Source organism: Lactuca sativa, chromosome 1 (assembly GCF_002870075.4).
Source record: "Lactuca sativa cultivar Salinas chromosome 1, Lsat_Salinas_v11, whole genome shotgun sequence".
In the NCBI taxonomy this organism is placed as follows: Eukaryota; Viridiplantae; Streptophyta; class Magnoliopsida; order Asterales; family Asteraceae; genus Lactuca; species Lactuca sativa.
The window spans coordinates 89,964,683-89,972,682 of NC_056623.2; positions in this window are offsets into that span (position 1 = coordinate 89,964,683).

Sequence of the window (8,000 nt, forward strand, 5' to 3'; positions counted from 1 at the left end):
CTAAAAGAGATTAATTAAATTTAGGAGACTGGACTGCAATTATTGGATAGTTGAGTTATTGGGCTAAGGAATGCTAAAGGAATAAGGGGTGAACGAAATTATGATGGAAGCCCATCATCATTTCGTCCATAGCCTTATCCAGAAGGTTCCATGGGCTGCTTAGAGTTTAAGCTGTCCATTAGGGTTTTGACTGAAACCCTAGCAGCCCTCACAAGTATATAAAGGACCCCTTAGGCCCCAAAAAACGTGTACAACTGATTCTCTAGGGTTTCTAGTCGTTTTTGGGCAGCCTCCTTTCTTCTCTTCTTCATCCAAGTTGCATAAGGTGTTTGTGACTCCATTAGAGGTGCAACACTTGAGGCACTAAGCTTTTGAAGCCAATCCAAGCAAGGAATTGATTGTTATTGCTATAAAACAATCAAAGGTAATTCCCTAGACCCTAATTCAGTTTATAATATGTTAGATCTAAGTTTATTAGTCTTGGATTCAAAGCATGTACAATAGAGAAACCTAGATCCAAGCATTAGGGTTTGTATGAGCACATAGGATTGTTCTTATGCATAAAACCCATCACGGTCACCATCTCATCTCTCATCATCCTCAACTTCTATTTTCTTTCCATCTTTAGTGACATCGACGTCTTCATCATACCTTCTTTTTTTGGTCCTTTAACTCCAGCGAACCAACATCATAACTAGGGATGGGCATATGGACCGGGGAACCGGCCGGAACCGGAACCCGATGGAACCGGTCGGGCCGGGACCGGGACGTTATTTTTGTGTATTTTTGGAACCGGGAACCGGTAGGAATCGGAACCGATATAACCGGAACCGGTAGAACCGACAAAAACCGATAGAACCGACAAAAACCGGAACTGTATGATGCTATTTTTCGAGGACCGGTTTCAACATTTGAAGACACGAAAAGAACCGGTAGGAACCGGGAACCGGTAGAACCGCCGAGCCGGTTCGGTTCTTAATTTTGGCCAAAGCCAGTTCCCGGTTCCGGTCTGGTTTGGGCCGGTTCCGGCCGGTTCGGTCCTATTGCTCATCCCTAATCATAACCCACTGTCTCTTTATCTTTAGTGGCTTGTGGTGTTGGTTCGCCGGAGTTGAAGGATCGAAAAAAGAAGGCATGGTGAAGACGTCGATGTTACTAAAGATGAAAAAGAAATAGAAGTTGATGAGGATGGGATGTAAAGAGATATAGATATGTGGGCTCTATTAATTTTTTTAAAATATATATAAATAAGAAAATTAATTTAAAAAATAAACTAATAAGGGCACAATAGTCTTAGGTAAGACAGGGACCAAGTGCGCAACAATATTAAACAATAGGGACCATCTGAGTTAAGAAAAATAAGTTAGGGACCAAAAACACAAATTCCCCCAAACCACAAGGACCATTTGTGTAATTTACTCTTACTTTGCGTTTTGTTCATATTTGGATAACTATTTTTTTGTACGTATCTAGGCAACGGACTTGATGAAAGTGTTCACATATGACCATTATGACCTGCTGTAGCCGAATATATCCTGCTACAGCAGATCATAATGGTCATATGTGAACACTTCCAATAAGTTTGTTATCTAGATGTGTACAAAAAAAATAGTTACCCAGAGGTAAACAAACCGAATAGTTAATTACCTTAATAAGTCATATTCTCAAGTAACTTGTGTAGTAACTAATTATTTTCTATGTATTGTACATTTGATTGTTTTCCTTCTTTTCTTCAAACAACATTCACATACCCCTGAAGTGATAAGATATGTTCATTAAACACAAGTCTCACGAACACTAGTTTGTTTTGAAAGTTACATCTTTTGTTTGAAAAAACAACTTGTTAGTGTATCAAGTCTTCTTTCATTTACACGTTTTGTTATGTTCCTTTTTAAACAATCAAATGATTAATGGATCTTGAAGACGCACGCGACTTTATGAACATGAATAAAAGCTATAAGTTGGTGAAAGTATAGATATTCTTGTATAATAGAGGTGTGGAAAAAAACGACGTCCGGTGACCGAAAAATCTGACGGTAATTACTGAGAGAATAGTGACGTAGTGACGAAATATGCTTTTCGTAGGTAATCCGTCGGTATTTACCAACATATAGCATAAAATATCACTATTCTGTCGGTAATTACTGACGGATTACCTATAGATTTTTCGTTTTTTCGATACTTCGGGCACCGAACATCGTTTCGTCCGCTACTTTTTTTCACACCTCTTTCATACATGAATATCTATGTTTTGACCAACTTATAAATTTTATCCATGTTCATAATATTGTGTGCACCATCAAGATCCATTAATTGTTGGGATATATATACTAAAGTCTCAATATTTTCATAGATTTGACAAGAAAGCCCTAAGCTTTATTTTTTTTACAGTAAAGTCCAAATTACCGGCAATTTTTGACACTTTTACCATTTTTTTACCGGTTAGCCGGTAATTAGGACTTTTTTGTCATAAAAAAAACAAAGTTTAGGACTTTCTCGTCAAATCATTGAAAATATTAGGACTTTAGTGTATATATCATTTTTTTGGCTAGAAGTTTAATGGTATGATACTCTTTATGCATAAATGTTATTGAAACATTCTCTAGTCAACTAGATCCTATTGAAATCTTTAACGTTTGTTTCTTGTTAAATCGTTTTTTTAATCTCAACAAACCAACATTGAAAAAAATGGAGATAATCAAGAAAGAAAGAAAAAATAAGGGTTGTGTTTCCTTTTTGCAGTCCCAAAAATGGAGAAATAAAAAACCGAAAAAATCGAAATTGCCCTTCTTTCCGTTCTTCATGTTCACACCACTAGGCATGTGTTGTTTGTGTTTGTATAACATGTTTTGCTTGTGTTTGTATAATCTGTCCCCACTTTTTAGTTCAAGATTTGACAGCGAAGTCAGAATAAATTTTTACAAGTCTTTTCACCCTTGTAAAATTTTCTTCTTGCTTCGCCGCCAAATCTTCAACTAAAAAGTGAGGACTTGTTGAGATTAAAAAAACGATTTAACAAGAAGCAAACGTTAAGGCTTTCAATATGTTATAGCTAATTAAAGATAAAAAAACGATTTAACAAGAAGCAAACATTAAGGATTTCAATATGTTATAACTGATTAGAGAAGGTTTCACTAACTCTTATGCTTAAAGAGTATCATACCATTTATTTTATAACAAAAAATGATATATTAACTAAAGTCTCAATATTTTCAACAATTTGACAAGAAAGTCCTAAACTTTATTTTTTTGACAAAAAAGTCATAATTACCGGCTAACTGGGAAAAAATGGTAGAAGTGTCAAAAATAGGGATGAGCAATAGGACCGAACCGGCCGGAACCGGGAATCGGCTTCGGCCAAAATCAAGAATCGAACCGGCCCGACGGTTCTACCGGTTCTTATTGTGTCTTCAAATGTTGGAACCGGTCCTCGAAAAATAGCATCATACAGTTCCGGTTTTTGCCGGTTCTATCGGTTTTTGCCGGTTCCGGTTCCTACCGGTTCCTAGTTCCAAAAATACACAAAAATAACGTCCCGGTCTCGGCCCGACCGGTTCTATCGGGTTCCGGTTCCGGCCGGTTCCCCGGTCCATATGCTTATCCCTAGTCAAAAACTGCCGGTAATTTGGACTTTACTGCCAAAAAAAATATTTAACACTTTCTTCTCAAATCGATGAAAATATTAGGAATTTAGTGTATATATCCCTTAATTGTTTTATGGTTTGATATTGTAATGCCTATATATATACTTGTGATTTTTGATACATACATACGTATTAACATATATACATAGACATAGAAATACACATACATATATACATAGACATACACATACACATTCACACACACACATATACATACATTCACAAATACACACATGCACATACTCATTCATACACATACATAAGCATACATATACACATATACATATACATACATGCACATAGACAAACACATACACATACATATATACCCATACAAACAACCGGTGTGGTATAATACGTATTTAATAATAATAATACTTGGTATAATAATAATAATAATACATATTTAATAATAACTAAGGAAGAATCCCACTTTGCGGGATTGGCCGTGGCATCATTGTTTATTGTAGAGTTTAGTCATTTGAATGATCCAACATCTGAAAGTACTCACAAGACAGAATCTTCCAAATTTTCCTCAAACATCTTTTTTCATTAAACCACCACCACCACTAACAACAACAGTTTTACTCCAAACCCACCTTGGTGCTTTCTTCTTCCATCTGCTCAAAGTTTCTCCTTACACTTTCTGAGATTCTAAGCTTTGTGACATAAACACCGATAATCTCTATGCTTGGTGCATAACATGTACAATCAGCTTGAAGAACATCTTTCATTGTTTCATAAACCCGCAAATACTAACCTACTTTTACTCTTTTATCCATAATATATATAGCAATCTACTTTCATTTTATTTATTATAAACATGGCATTAAAACTACATAAGAGAATCCATATATATATATATATATATATATATACACCTTATCAAACATGTCAATGGTCTGGATTGCTTCTTAACTCCACTTTAAAACTCTTTTGGTGATATAGACTCCAGTAACGGCATTGACCAGGCTTTTATTGACTTGTCCCCACTGCCTGTATAAAAATATCCAGCTTTAGAAACAGACAAGGCATGAATACCATTGTAGTGCCAATCTTTTTCCTCATTCAGTCTTTTGAAAGCATTCTCCTAAAATGGAACTTTAATGGCCCAGATGAAAATCTCACCTCCATTATCAACACTAATGCAAATTGGAGCTTCTCTGTTCACATAAACTATAGCCATTACCTTATGTTCATGACCCTTGAATGTATGTACATGATTAAGACCCTGTGTTGTGTATTTCATTAATCCATCATTTCAATTCATTTCCATGTATGTAAATGTAATCATGATGATTTGATGATGCATACCTGGAGATACCGTACATTGACTGTTTTATCAAATGAAGAGCTGAAAAGAAACCCCCTACAAAAAATTTAAACCAAATCATCTCCGCTAAACATTAAATACTAAACCACATTTTCATGGTATTTAAAAATGCCAAATACATACCTCCAACAACTAATCCAGATATGTAATCGATATGACCTTTTAAATCAGTGCATTTTATGGAATTCTCACGAATACCCTCAATGACACCACCCTCCACCACCAAGTTTACATCTTTAAAACCATTCTTACCAGCTTTATTAGTTTTCTTTAATGGCCATGACAAGTCTCCTAGAAGCAAACAGTGACAAGTTAGCCTACCCACCTACTGTATATCTGCTACACACCAGGTTTAGTCCCATATTATAGAAAAGGGAATTAAGGGAAACCCAGTAAAATAAAGAGCATCTTTGATACTGGAAGGGTATTTTGGGCATTTTAGGGTTATTTTCTGTTACAGGTTTTAGCCTATAAGATATGGTGATAGTGGAGAGGAGAGTATCATATTTTTGTTACAAAAATGTCATTTTATCTTTTGTTCTTCATCATTTGAATGTTATTAATATTGAGTGAGATTACAATCTGTTTTCTCTAATGTTTTGATTGATTTGTTGGGTTTGTGTGCTTAACATTGGGTCAGTTCATAGCACAATCCATCCAACAACATCTACAAAATTTAAAAAGATTATCTACTACTTATCATATTGAAATAATGGATTGATTGATGCCAGCATAGATAATCTTGCGATTATTAAAATAATCTAGACTCAAAAATCAAAAATGTAACTTTAATACCGGTGAAAATATTTGTCAAGTGTTTAGCTTCAATGGTATCTAGCCAACCGATTGAGATGCATAAAGTCGCATACCAAATCTCCCTTCCTCGGTTTTTTTTATCGATTGAAATAAATATTTGAAGCGCAGAGAATTTACAATTCAATAGCATTTAAATCAATGTCCATGAATAGACAAAACAGAAAGCCTATGTTAAATTCAGAAAGCACTAACCAATGCGATATTGAGGGATGTGAAATCCATGATACAACCACCATGATTGTGCATTTCGACAACCGCATTTGTCTCTGCTAATAGTCTCAAACTCTCTTGGTATGACTGATCCAAAAACAGTAGCTCTGCCTACCAAATAGCAAAAAACAAACATACAAACAAACACTCATCAATGTCGTGGTCTATTTATAGTAACTACTTCAGTAATCAAGATATAGAAGCACACAAAGGTTGAAACAATTTTCTGCCCTCTTATCCAAAGCCAAATGTGGATGGCGAGTCCCCAGTAGAACTAGGTGGGGAACCCCGCGTTGTGGGGTCGAATGCGGCAATTTTTTCCGTTGTTTGTTCTTTGTAAATGTTATTTGATCAACTATTTGTTTATAGTTTGAGTTGCTCATTCCTTCCCTCTTTAACTGATCTGTAAATAAATAAATAAATAAATAAATAAGGAAAAAAAACCATCAACGAATCTCTCTTTAACTAAAATAGAATTAAAATGCAATACATTTTGACAAATTCTGGCAATGGAAATCATATATCATAAACCAAAATAACCAACATTACATTCAAACGCTAAAACAGAAAGTATATTAGCAAGTAACTTCTACATGAACAACATGTCATCATAAAGATTGCGAATGAAAATGACCTTTCAGTAGCTTGGCCTCCTGTATTCCACCTTCCCCTTCCACTTACAGGCTCCAATGATGCTCCTCCATCCATCCATCCTTTAAAAGATACAATAGTATTAGTCACAAATGACATACAAAATCTAAAGCAAATAAATAGAAAAAACATAAAAATAAATAAAGCTAAATTGATTCAGGATGTAGTTTTTGATGGAAGTACACCTAAAAGGTAGGTAAGGGTAATCTTGTCATTTGGCTTTAGCAAATCATTCGGCAATATATTGATATTTTTTATGGCTAAACTGATAAGAGTTAATTCACTACATAATATAATTAATTGGCCAAATTAATAAAACGATAATGTATAAATGTCTTCAAATCTGAAAAAAAGACCTAAACATTATCCAATAATTTTTCTACATTTTTGTTGATATATTTCCTTAAGGACCAACAAAAAAGTTATTAAACAAACTTATAGTTATATCGAGGCGGTTAATGGTTAAAAATGTAAGAACCAGAAGTGATTTTGTTTGGCTCCTAATTGTCGGTTCCGGTTCCAGCATTGCTGGTTGCAAAGATTGGTATCCAGTTTTCATGTTCACCTTGTTTTCTCTGTTTTAGAGGCGGATTTGCTGAGTTTTTGTTGTTCCTCAATAATAAAAAGGTATGAGCTGCAAAAAATATCACATAAAAAGAAATTATGAGAATAGAGGTAAGCAAACACTAAATAAGTAGCTAATTTATTTAATTAGCAAAAGTCCTTTGGTAATAAGAAAAGGGAAGGAACTTGCACAACATAAACAATAGTAAGATATGGAGAAAACGTGATAAAATTGTTAGAAACAAGAAGTTAAAGTTTTATGTCCCAAAAGATCTTTAAATTCGAAACATTTATTGAGGTTTATATTTTATTTGAACCGCAATAGAAAATTTAGATTTAGATTTTTAAATTTTTTTTTTTGGAAACCTCAAATCGCATTAGAAAATTTAGACGACACCTATCCTCAACAACTTGTACACCATTATCAGTACATTTGATGAATAACCAACCTAATCCGCCCCTCTCTCACCAACAACATAGAATATAGCCATGATTAATTTAAGAAATTGAACATTGTTTTTTTAATGTCCAAGATGCATAAACAATAATTTATAAGACAACACATGTATTATTATTATAAGCAACATATAATACTTAAAAATTGTAGTCGTAATACACAGACGTCCCCTCCAATATCTATTACTATTATTATGGGAAATATATAATAATTAAAAAAATACACATGTAATACACGTAATACGTAGACTTCTCCTCCAATAGGTATATGATTTAATCATTATTGAGCACATAATTTAGGCAAATGCATCCAACCGTAGATGTAT